A 13,554-nucleotide genomic window follows, 5' to 3' on the forward strand; every position below is an offset into this window, starting at 1 on the left:
CAAATTTATTAAAAGTAAATAACTGAAATACCTTATTTACATAATTATTCAGACCCTTTGCTATGAGACCCGAAATTGAGCTCAGGTGCATCCTGTTTCCATTGATCATCCTTGAGATGTTTCTACAATTTGATTGGAGTCCACCTGTGGTAAATTCAATTGATTGGACATGATTTGGAAAGGCACACACCGGTCTATATAAGGTCCCACAGTTGACAGTGCATGTCAGAGCAAAAACCAAGGCATGAGGTCGAAGGAATTGTCCGTAGAGCTCCGAGACAGGATTGTGTCGCGGCACAGATCTGGGGAAGGGTACCAAAACAGAAGGGCCTTGGTCAGGGAGGTGATGGTCACTCTGACAGAGCTCTAGAGTACCTCTGTGAAGATGGGAGAACCTTCCAGAAGGACAACCATCTCTGCAGCACTCCACCAATCAGGCCTTTATGGTAGAGTGGCCAGACGGAAGCCACTCCTCAGTAAAAGGTACATGACAGCCTGCTTGGAGTTTGCCAAAAGGCACCTAAAGACTCTCAGACCATGAGAAACAAGATTCTCTGGTCTGATGAAACCAAGATTGAACTCTTTGGCCTGAATGCCAAGCGTCACGTCTGGAAGAAACCTGGCACCATCCCTACGGTGAAGCATGTTGGTGGCAGCATTTTGCTGTGGGGATGTTTTTCAGCGGCAGGGACTGGGAGACTAGTCAGGATCGAGGCAATGATGAACAGAGCAAAGTACAGAGAGATCCTTGTTGAAAACATGCTCCAGAGCGCTCAGGACATCAGACTGGGGCGACGGTTCACCTTCCAACAGGACAACGACCCTAAGCACAATGCCAAGACAACGCAGGAGTGGCTTTGAGACAAGTCTCTGAATGTCCTTGAGTTGCCCAGCCAGAGCCCGGACTTGAACCCGATCGAACATCTCTGGAGAGACCTGAAAATAGCTGTGCAGCAACGCTCCCCATCCAACCTGACAGAGCTTGATAGGGTCTGCAGGGAGAAACTCCCCAAATACAGGTGTGCCAACCTTGTAGCATCATATCCAATAAGACTCCATGATCTAATCGTTGCCAAAGGTGCTTCAACAAAGTACTCAGTAAAGGGTCTGAATACTTATATCATATGTTATATTTCAGTTTTGTATTTTTGATAAATTAGCAGAAATTCTAAAAATCTGTTTTTGCTTGGTCATTATGGGGTATTGTGTGTAGATTGATGAGGGGGAAAAAACAATTTAATCAATTTTAAAATAATGCTGTAATGTAACAAAATGTGGAAAAAGTAAAGGGGTCTGAATACTTTCCGGAGGCACTTCCATTCTTGAAACCAACTGTATCATATGTGAGACTGTTAGCAAGGTGAGCTAAAGCCTAGGCATTAGCTTGGGAAGCTAATACTGCTATTAAACATATAACAAGTGGTGTGTAGACCAGAATTAGTTCTAATAGATCTTAACATTAGAGATAACATGTTCCTTAGATTGTCTTTGGGAGTGTGGTCGTCAACATGTCTGTTAAACTTTATACATGAACATAGGTATTGAAATATTATACTTTTAATATATAGACTACAGTATACTGAATGCAGAAATCTTGCCAGCTAACAAATCAACATGTCACACTCCTCACATAACGCACTGACTTAACACTATGTCCTGGTAAGCATTTCCAATGTATACAGTACATGTAGAGCTAGTTTCTATGTGATGCTCTGAGCTATTTTATAGCTGACAGTACTTCTGCAACGATGTAGATAGTTTATGAATAACTGACTGATTTTGCTCTGTCCTGTGAAGGATTCCACTATTTTACTACAGTATATCCTGTGGCGTTAGCTTTCTGTTTTACATTTTCATGCATTGGTGTATTTTAAAACTGTGTTTATTTGGTCACTTGAAACGTTACCTCTGTTTTGTTTAATACTTCCCACTATAACTTTTCTTTACTTAAATAAAAGTGAAATATGATGAAATGATGATGCATGCTTTTATGTTATTGGTGGTGTAAATCATAGGTAACAGTGACTAGACTTTAGCTTATAAGCACAATGTAATTTGGCTAATCGCATGCCAGTATGGCTGTGTTAACCCATTGAGCTAAAAAGGCATTAGCTCAGGGAGGTAATACAAGTCTTCAGGTCTCAGGCAACGTTACTTATTAGGCAAGAGTGGTTCACCATGTAAAACCACCTTCGTCACACATGTTAGCATTGGCTAATAGCATGTCGTTACCTCTCTGACCTACTCTGTAGCGAAACCAAGACTCAGCACTGCTAATAGACCACATCCAGTCATCTTCAATTACTCACTGATTTCCTCAATATCCCATGGGGACATATTGCTAGATTATAGAGGATGATGATTCAGTATCCATCTAAGCGTGGTGTAGTCGGGTAATGTCAATACAGTGCCTTCGGGAAGTATTCCGACCCCTTGACTTTTTCCACATTTTGATAGGTTACAGCCTTGTTATCAAATTGATTAAATTGTTTTTTTCCCTCATCAATCTAAACACAATATCCCACAATGACAAAGCAAAAACAGTTTTGTAGAATGTTTTGCTAATTTATAAAAAAAATAAAACACTGAAATATTAAATTGACATAAGTATTCAGACCCTTTACTCAGTACTTTGTTGAAGCACCTTTGGCAGTGATTACTGCCTAGAGTCTTCTTGGATATGACGCTACAAGCCTGGCACACCTGTATTTGGGGTGTTTCTCCCATTCTTCTCTGCAGATCCTCTCAAGCTCTGTCAGGTTGGATGGGGAGCGTCGCTGCACAGCTATTTTCAGGTCTCTCCAGAGATATAAGATCATGTTTAAGTCCGGGCTCTGGCTGGGCCAGTCAAGGACATTCAGATACTTGTCCCGATGCCACTCCTGCGTTGTCTTGGCTGTGTGCTTAGGGTCGTTGTCCTGTTGGAAGGTGAACCTTCACCCCAGTCTGAGGTCCTGAGTGCTCTGGAGCAGGTTTTCATCAAGGATCTCTCTGTACTTTGCTCCGTTCATCTATGCCTCGATCCTGACTAGTCTCCCAGTCCCTGCCGCTGAAAAACATCCCCACAGCATGATTCTGCCACCACCATGCTTCCCCATAGGGATGGTGCCAGGTTTCCTCCAGACGTGACGTTTGGCATTCAGGCCAAAGAGTTCAATCTTGGTTTCATCAGACCAGAGAATCTTGTTTCTCATGGTCTGAGAGTCTTTAGGTGACTTTTGGCAAGCTCCAAGCAGGCTGTCATTTACCTTTTACTGAGGAGTTGCTTCCATCTGGCCACTCTACCATAAAGGCCTGATTGGTGGAGTGCTGCAGAGATAGTTGTCCTTCTGGAAGGTTCTCCCATCTCCACAGAGGAACTCTAGAGCTCTGTCAGATTGACATTTCGGGTTCTTGGTCCAAGGCCCTTCTCCCACGATTTCTCAGTTTGGCTGGGCGGCCAGCTCTAGGAAGAGTCTTGGTGGTTGCAAACTTCTTCCATTTAAGAATGATGGAGGCCACTGTGTTCTTGGGGACCTTCAATGCTGCATAAATGTTTTTGGTACCCTTCATCTGTGCCTCGACACAATCCTGTCTCAGAGCTCTACGAACAATTTCTTCGACCTCATGCCTTGGTTTTTGCTCTGACATGAACTGTCAACTGTGGAACCTTATATAGACAGATGTGTGCCTTTCCAAATCATGTCTAATCAAATGAATTTACCACAGGTGGACTCCAATCAAGTTGTAGAATCATCTCAAGGATGATCAATGAAACAGGATGCATCTGTGCTCAATTTCGAGTCTCATAGCAAAGGGTGTGAATACTTATTTGAATAAGGTATTTCTGTTTTAAATTTTTTATGCATTTGCAAACATTTCTAAAAACCTGTTTTCGCTTTGTCATTACTGGGTAATGTGTGTAGATTGTTATTTAATCGATTTTAGAATCAGGCTGTAATGTAACAAAGTGGAAAAAGTCAAGGTGTCTGAATACTTTCCGAAGGCACTGTATCTGAGCGGTTTAGCCATTTGTGTCGCATGTAATATTATTGAATGTCCTCTGTATGGCCTGCTTTATATACAGAGGGTTTAAGGTGGGAGAAAGCTGTCTGTACAGGTTGAGGAGGCCAGAAGACCTCTATCTCTCCCTAACATCCATTCTTCTCTCTCTCTCTCTCTCTCTCTCTCTCTCTCTCTCTCTCTCTCTCTCTCTCTCTCTCTCTCTCTCTCTCTCTCTCTCTCTCTCTCTCTCTCTCTCTCTCACTCTCACTCTCACTCTCACTCTCACTCCTCACACTCACCTCCTCACCTCACTCACCTCACTCACACTCCACTCACACTCCCACCTCACCTCCTCACCTCACCTCACACTCACACTCACCTCACACTCACACACACACACTCACACACACACTCCCTAAATCGGATTATGGATTCTAGCAGCAGCAATTTTCTGACGTGGCATCGCCTCTGTTCCTGGCATTCCATTCCAGCTGGTCCTTTTCCATTAGCCAATCAAATCATGTAATGTTAATTATCTCTGTCTTATTGGTGAGTTGTTCTGGTTGAGTTTCCAGGATCAGAGGGGATTGGATGTGTCATGATGTGATTATTGTCTTGGACAGCTGCCGGTGACCATAGCAACGAAATCAACAAACATTATCAACGTGCGAAAAGTGAATAGCTATAACACTATAAGCATCAGTGGAGGCTGGTGATTTAAATAATTGAGGAGGATGGGAGACCCACGGTACAGATGCAGATCGCACGGAAGTAACAAAGCATGTTTAAAAAATCAGCAAAGATACATTATTTTAACCTAAAACATTTATTAAAGACATGTATAGTCAAATATTATTGAGAATGAGATGGCTACTTACAGTGTTGGGAAGATATCACAGCAGTGATTGAATGAGGCATGAGTTGAGGTGTTCGGAGGCTTGACTTCAGTGCAGGACAGGGGTTGAGGTGTTCAGAGGCTTCAGTGCAGGACAGGCTCATCATGGATGGATGGTGTTGGAGAAGAGCTCAACTCTTCCACTGAGGGCAGGGCAGGATTTGACTGGGAAGACATAAATCAATAGCACAACACAGTTAGACAAAAGAGCTAAGAATTAATTAGTCCAAGCAAGGATAAAAATCACATTGATGTGTAATAGTGTGATGGTGTTTGTGTATCTGATTGACTACATACAGTTATGAGAGAAAATTGACTGGCCTACTCACAGTGCATTCAATGTGCCAATGGATGACCGGACACATGAGACATGGCTTCAGTTCATGTCAGGAGAGAGTTGACACTGGGAGTGGAGAGGCCATCATCGCTTAATCAGGGAACAGGAGGGGACTTAGCTGTAATACAAATAATTGTAATTGAAAGAGCACAGTTAGAAAAATATGGCATATAGAAGCAAACCAGATGGACATCATGAAAATGATCGGAGGAAGTTCAGGAGTAAAAACAAACAAAATATAATTATTGTAGAATTTGACTGTGTCCATAAAATGTATATAGTATGTATGGGCTGGAAGTAGAGGCCTAAGCGTTGTTGTTCACTAGTTTACTTCAATTGGGGAAGGGGTGGTGGGGTTGGAAGGTAATGAAGGGAAATTAAATTAAAAAATAAATAAAATCGCTCTACATACAATAATGAGAGAAAATCGACAGGGCTACTCCGCTGTAAATACAAGTAGCAGTTACATTCCATTACAGCAGCGCCGTCATAGGTTTGGGCAACACGTTTCTCCATTAAGTTAAACTCAGACATCTGAGAATTCACAAAGTCAAACACAGACTGCGCATCTCACCCTCTTGACATATCAAGGTAGCCCAAGAAATGTTCTAGAATAAAGCCCTGATCATCCACATACCTGATGATAACTGCCAACTGCGAGCGACAGCTGATGTCTGTGGTTTCTGTCACGGTTTCGGCCGAGGCTGCCTCTCTCCCTTGCTCGGGCAGGCTTCGGCGTTTGTCGTCTCCGGAATACTAGCTGCCACCGTTGCATGTTTCTATGTTCGTTTGCTTTTGTCTGATTGTTGTACACCTGTTATCGTTTAGTGTAATTAGTGTCCTTTAAGTTCTCGTTGTGTTTGTCTAGTGTTGTGTGTGATTGTTTTACTGTCGTGCCGGTAGGCTGTATTTCCACTGTTTGCTCGGTTGAGCATTTTCTCCATTTGTTTGGAGTGTTTTGCGCACCTGTTTGTGCGCCCGTTGTTATTCGCCTACGTGCGGAGTTTTGCCTCAGGGCATTTATTCGTGATTGTTTTGTTGTGCTCTACTAAAGTCTTTTGGACTAACGTTCTGCGTCCTGCGCCTGATTCCACCACCACACCCACCTACATCTACCTTGACAGAATCACACACCCTACTCGATGGAATCAGCAGGAGCCGCAGCAGCACAGGCGACGTTGGAGGACAGGGTCCGTGAGCAGAATGACCAGATCCTGCGGATGGGGTCTGCACTGCAGGAGGTGATCACCACCATCCGAGGCTGGGAGACCCGAGGGACTCCTCCCCCGCCATCCTCCCTGCCCGCACCATCGGCCACTCAGCCCATTCCCGCTCCGGAACCCCGAGGAGTTCGACTCTCGCTCCCGAGGGCCTACGATGGGACCGCGGCCGGGTGTCAGGGATTCCTTCTCCAGGTGGAGCTTTACCTGGCCACCGTGCACCCGGCGCCCTCGGGACACGAGAGTGTGTCCGCCCTGATCTCCTGCCTTTCCGGGAAGGCGTTGGAATGGGCCAACGCAGAGTGGAGGAGGATCGACGCTAACACCATCACCTACGAAGAGTTCTCCCGCCGCTTCAGGGCGGTGTTTGACACATCCCCGGGGAGCGGCGGGGAGCGTCTGGTCGGCCTCCCGGCAGGGGAAGAGGAGTGCCCAGGAGTTCGCCTTAGAGTTCCGTGCCCTAGCGGCGGATGCAGGGTGGAATGAGCGGGCTCTCATCGATCACTACAGATGTAGTCTACGCGAGACGTCCGTAGGGAGCTGGCCTGTAGGGACACCAGCCTCTCGTTCGACCAGTTGGTCGACATGTCCATCAGGCTGGATACCCTGCTAGCTTCCCGCGGACGTTCCGAGGGGGGTCCGTCCATTTCACCCTCCAGCGCCTCCGAGCCGTGCCCCATGGAGCTCGGGGGCGCTGGCGCTAGAGAGAGGAGGGGTCGGCTTACGAGGGGGTCCATCTCCTGCACCAACTGTGGTCGGGGAGGACACACCGCGGCTAGGTGCTGGGGATGGCCTCCTCGGGGAGAGAACGACAGGTCCCGCACTGGGGAGTCCTTCCAGGTGAGTAGGCGCCCCACTCACCCAGAGCTCTCTGTTGCACATTTCTGTATATCTGTGCGTTTTCCACAGGTAGCACCTCATTCCCAGCATAAGGCGCTGGTAGATTCAGGCGCGGCTGGGAATTTTGTTGATAAAAAGTTTTGTTTAGCCTTAGGGATTCCCCTTCTCCCTGTGGACGTTCCCTTCCCTGTTCATGCCCTAGATAGCCGTCCGTTGGGTGCGGGCTTGATCAGGGAGGTCACTGCGCCACTTAGGATGTGTGCGCAGGGGGGTCATCAGGAGATGATCCAGCTATTTCTGATCGACTCGCCTGCGTATCCGGTGGTGCTGGGCATGCCCTGGTTGAGTACCCATAACCCATCGATTTCGTGGCAGGAGAGGGCTCTGATGGAGTGGTCTGCCCAGTGTGTGAGTCGATGTTTAGGCGTTTCCGTAGGGGCTACCTCGGTGGAGAGTCCAAACCAGGTGCCCGCATTGCACGTTCCCCCTGAGTATGGGGATTTGGCTATTGTGTTCAGTAAGTCGAGGCGACCGCAGTTGCCTCCCCATAGGCAGGGAGATTGTGCGATAGACCTCCAGGCAGGAGCTGCGCTCCCACGGAGCCATGTGTATCCTCTGTCTCAGGAGGAGAAGAGAGCTATGGAGACGTACATAGACGAATCTCTGAGACAGGGATACATACGGCCTTCCACTTCCCCTGCGTCCTCAAGTTTCTTTTTTGTGAAGAAAAAGGATGGAGGATTACGCCCGTGCATTGATTACCGTGGTCTCAATCAGATCAAGGTGAAGTACAGTTATCCACTCCCGCTGATTGCGACCATGACGGAGTCATTGCACGGGGCGCGTTTCTTCACTAAATTAGATCTCAGGAGCGCGTACAACTTGGTGCGCATTAGGGGGGGGCGATGAATGGAAGACAGCCTTTAGTACCACCTCGGGCCATTACGAGTATCTTGTCATGCCATACGGGTTGATGAACGCTCCTTCAGTTTTCCAATCATTCGTGGATGAGATCTTCAGGGACATGCAGGGGCAGGGGGTGGTCGTGTACATCGATGACATTCTCGTGTACTCGCCTACCCGAGTCGAGCATGTGGCCCTGGTGCGCCGAGTGTTGCGGAGACTGTTGGAGCACAACCTGTATGTCAAGGCAGAGAAGTGTCTGTTCTTCCAGGAGTCGGTCTCCTTTTTGGGTTATCAGTTGTCTGCGTCAGGGGTGAAGATGGAGGTAGACGGGTGTCAGCCGTGCGTAATTGGCAAACGCCAACTACTGTGAAGGAGGTGCAGCAGTTTTTGGGGTTTGCGAATTATTACGGAGGTTTATCCAGGGTTTTGGACAGGTGGCAGCTCCCATAACGTCTCTTTTGAAGGGGGGGTCCGGTGCGTCTGCAGTGGTCAGCCGAGGCGGACAGGGCGTTTGGGAGGCTGAAGGACCTGTTTACCTCGGCTCCGGTGCTGGCGCATCCGGATCCCTCTTTGCCATTTCAGGTAGAGGTGGACGCGTCAGAGGCCGGTATAGGAGCCGTGCTGTCGCAACGGTCCGGCGCGCCACCTAAGCTCCGCCCCTGTGCTTTTTATTCCAAGAAGCTCAGTCCGGGCGGAGCGAAACTATGACGTGGGGGACAGGGAGTTGTTAGCCGTGGTACAGGCCCTAAAGGTGTGGAGGCACTGGCTTGAGGGGGCTCAACACCCTTTCCTCATTTTGACGGACCACCGTAACCTGGAGTACATCCGGGCAGCGAGGAGGCTGAACCCTCGCCAGGCGAGGTGGAATATGTTTTTGACCCGTTTCACATTTAAGATCACGTACATCCCTGGGTCACAGAACGGTAAGGCAGACGCACTGTCTCGGCGGTATGACACGGAGGAGAGGTCCGTGGAGCCCACTCCCATACTGCCGGAGTCTTGTCTGGTGGCACCGGTAGTGTGGGAGGTCGATGCTGGACTCGAGCGGGCATTACGCACCGACCTAGTCCACCTCAATGCCCGGAGGGTCGGGAAGTACGTTCCGCTCGAGGTTCGGGATCGTTTGATCTATTGGGCTCACACGTCACCCTCCTCTGGACACCCTGGTATCGGTATCGTCTTAGTACCAAGTACTGGTGGCCCACGTTGGCGAGGGATGTGAGGGTTTATGTTTCCTCCTGCTCGGTGTGCGCCCAGTGTAAGGCGCCTAGACATCTGCCTAGGGGTAAGTTACTACCCCTGCCCGTTCCACAGCGACCATGGTCTCACCTCTCGGTGGATTTCCTCACAGACCTTCCTCCTTCACAGGGGAATACCACTATACTGGTCGTTGTGGACCGGTTTTCTAAGGCCTGTCGTTTGCTCCCTATGCCGGGCCTTCCTACTGCCCTGCAAACCGCCGAAGCACTATTCACCCATGTGTTCCGGCACTACGGGGTACCCCGAGGATATTGTGTCTGATCGAGGTCCCCAATTTACCTCCAGAGTCTGGAGAGCTTTTATGGAGCGGTTGGGGGTCTCGGTGAGCCTCACCTCGGGTTACCACCCGGAGAGTAATGGGCAGGTGGACGCGCGTGAACCAGGATGTGGGTAGGTTTCTTAGAACATACTGCCAGGACCGGCCGGAGGAGTGGGCAAGGTACGTTCCCTGGGCCGAGATGGCCCAGAATTCCCTACGCCATTCCTCCACTAACCTAACCCCTTTTCAATGTGTGTTAGGTTACCAGCCGGTTCTGGCGCCTTGGCAGCAGAGCCAGATCGAGACTCCTGCGGTGGATGAGTGGGCGCGGCGCTCGGAGGAGACATGGAACGCTGCACACGTCCACCTGCAGCGGGCCCTCCGACGTCATAAGGCGAGCGCCGATCTCCACCGCAGTGAGGGACCGGTGTACGCACCTGGTGATCGAGTCTGGCTCTCTACCAGAAACCTGCCCCTCCGCCTGCCCTGTCGGAAACTGGGTCGGCGGTTTGTAGGGCCATTTAAAGTCCTGAGAAGGTTGAACGAGGTGTGTTACAAATTATTAACTACCTGTTGAGTATAAGTGTATTAACCCCTCGTTCCATGTGTCTCTTCTCAGGCCGGTGGTAGCTGGCCCACTCCAAGAAAGTGAGATCAGGGAGACTCCTCCGCCCCCATTGGACATCGAGGGGGCACCGGCGTACTCCGTACGGTCCATCTTGGATTCGAGACGTCGGATGGGGGGTCTCCAATATCTAGTGGAGTGGGAGGGGTACGGCCCGGAGGAACGGTGCTGGGTGCCGAGGAGAGACATTTTGGACCCGTCTCTCCTGACGGAATTCCATCGGGGGCACCCGACGCACCCTGCTCCGCGTCCTCCTGGTCGTCCCCGAGGCCGGAGTCGGCACACGTCTGGAGCCGCGCGTCAAGGGGGGGGTACTGTCACGGTTTCGGCCGAGGCTGCCTCTCTCCCTTGCTCGGGCAGGCTTCGGCGTTCGTCGTCTCCGGAATTTGCTTTTGTCTGATTGTTGTACACCTGTTATCGTTTAGTGTAATTAGTGTCCTTTAAGTTCTCGTTGTGTTTGTCTAGTGTTGTGTGTGATTGTTTTACTGTCGTGCCGGTAGGCTGTATTTCCACTGTTTGCTCGGTTGAGCATTTTCTCCATTTGTTTGGAGTGTTTTGCGCACCTGTTTGTGCGCCCGTTGTTATTCGCCTACGTGCGGAGTTTTGCCTCAGGGCATTTATTCGTGATTGTTTTGTTGTGCTCTACTAAAGTCTTTTGGACTAACGTTCTGCGTCCTGCGCCTGATTCCACCACCATACCCACCTACATCTACCTTGACAGTTTCATCCATTTGCCATGCGAAAAAATGCACTGAGTCAACCTCTCTTTTAATCTAACTTTTAATGGATGATGCGATGAAAGCTATCAAATCATTCTGAATTGCTTTCGACATCCCAGAGAAGACAGTAGAAAATTCCATATGCACAGCAAGTAAAGCATTGTAAAGTGCAATTTCCTCTGCAAGCTCCTTGTAATTGCCCTTGTTAGAGGAACTTTCCCTCTCATCGTGCCCCCTAAAAACCAACTCTTACATGCCCAGAAACACAGTAGTGTCGATAAGCTGCTTGAGAACCTCCCAGTTTATTCTTACCTTCTCATTGTGTTGCGCAGTTTGAATATGCAGACCTTAATCCATTACATGATCGATGCAGCTTTTTCACAGAAGCTTGAATCTGATCTGGGCAAAGAAAGGGGTTCTTCATCAAAAAATGCATTAAATTGCCGTTAGCGTTAGCAAGCCATTCTGGTGGAGAAAACTGCACTCTGGAGCTAGCTAGCTTCTTGCTACTAAAGTTAGCAAAGCAAATTGAAATAAATAAAGTTATAAAACCAAGAAAACAATACACTACCGGCCAAAAGTTTTAGAACACCTATATTTTGATTTGTTTATCACTTTTTTGTATACTACATGATTCCATATGTGTTATTTCATAGTTTTGATGTCTTCACAATTATTCTACAATGTAGAAAATAGTAAAAATAAAGAAAAACCCTTGAATGAGTAGGTGTTCTAAAACTTTTGACTGGTAGCGTATATAATCTACCTCCTTTGTTTCCTGTAGTTTGAAGAAACTAATTTGAACTGAATAATATCCCCCCAAAAACGATCACTATCTCAATCTCTATCTATCCAACAATGTCACCAACTCACCAAGCTTCTCCACACATAGGACCCATGATGCTCTGCAACACAACCCCAATACACCACACTAGATTAATTATCTGTTCCTATGATTGGATGGACAACATGTCAGTTCATACTGCAAAAGCTTTGATTGGTTGGATGTCCTCTGGAAGTCGTCATAATTACCAAGTAGGAAGGGGGTGAGAAGTATGAGCCTCCTAGGTTTTGTATTGAAGTCATGTAATTAATCATGTATTTGGTGACGTGAATATATTTAGTATATATTTAGTATAGTTTTATCTTAAAGGATAACTTTTTTAATGTTTTATAAAAAATTAAAAATATTCTGAAATTCACTAAGTAGGATGCCTCCACTGATAAGCATGCATACACGTATTTACATGCAACAGAAATTATTCATCCAAAAATAGATTTTTATTGGTAAACTTGACTCTGTAAATGGATAGTGTTAGCCAACTAGCTAGCTATAGCTAGAGTGGGCAAGTTATGAAGCTTTCAAGACAACTTGGAAATTTCCGACTTGGAAAGACGTTGTTGTAAAAAAATGACCTGTACACTCTTGTTGGCTGGTCCTCACTACATATTCGTCGCCAAACCCACTGGCTCCAGGCCATCTATAAATCACTGCTAGGCAAATCCCCGCCTTATCTTAGCTCATTGGTCACCATAGCAACACCCACCCGTAGTATGCGCTCCAGCAGGTATATCTCACTGATCATCCCCAAAGCCAACACCTCCTTTGGCCGCCATTCCTTCCAGTTCTATGCTGCCAATGACTGGAACGAATTGCAAAAATCTCTGAAGCTGGAGACTCTTATCTCCCTCACTAACTTTAAGTATCAGTTGTCAGAGCACCTTACCGATCACTGCACCTGTACACAGCCCATCTGAAATTAGCCCACCCAACTACCTCATCCCCATATTGTTATTTATTTTGCTCATTTGCACCCCAGTATCTCTATTTGCACATAATCTCTTATCATTCCAGTGTTAATACTAATTGTAATTATTTTGCACTATGGCCTATTTATTGCCTTACCTCGATAACTTGCTACATTTGAACACACTGTATATATTTTTTCTGTTGTAATTTTGACTTTATGTTTTGTTTTACCCCATATGTAACTCTGTAGTGTTGTTTTTATCGCACTGCTTTGCTTTATCTTGGCCAAGTCGCAGTTGTAAATGAGAACTGGCTTACCTGGTTAAATAAAGGTTAAATAAAAAAATAAAATAAAAAAATAAAACATCTAGCTGATCTAGGGTGTAATCATTAGTCCAACAGTTGCAAACGAGAGTTTCTATTGGCCACTTTCAGGTATACTTATCCCCATTTCGTTCCGTTGTCTTCCGTTTAAGAAAAAAAATTCAACAGAATCTGCGGAATTAATACACCCCTGATCACACGTAAACACAGTTGACTTTCATAGCAGCCACGTTGTATTCCTTCTCACATCTATGCTCTCTCCTCCTCTCACCTTTTCCTTTCGCTTGTGGACTTCAATGCACAACACATCAGCTGTCTGTACCAGGCGAAAAAAAGGTTCCAAGCCAAACCATATCATAACCGTTGACAACTACACACAGCCTACATCATTGTCACCATATTAGCTAAACAACGTCATACTCAACATACTGTAGC

This window comes from Coregonus clupeaformis, chromosome 37 (assembly GCF_020615455.1).
Source record: "Coregonus clupeaformis isolate EN_2021a chromosome 37, ASM2061545v1, whole genome shotgun sequence".
NCBI classification, from domain to species: Eukaryota; Metazoa; Chordata; class Actinopteri; order Salmoniformes; family Salmonidae; genus Coregonus; species Coregonus clupeaformis.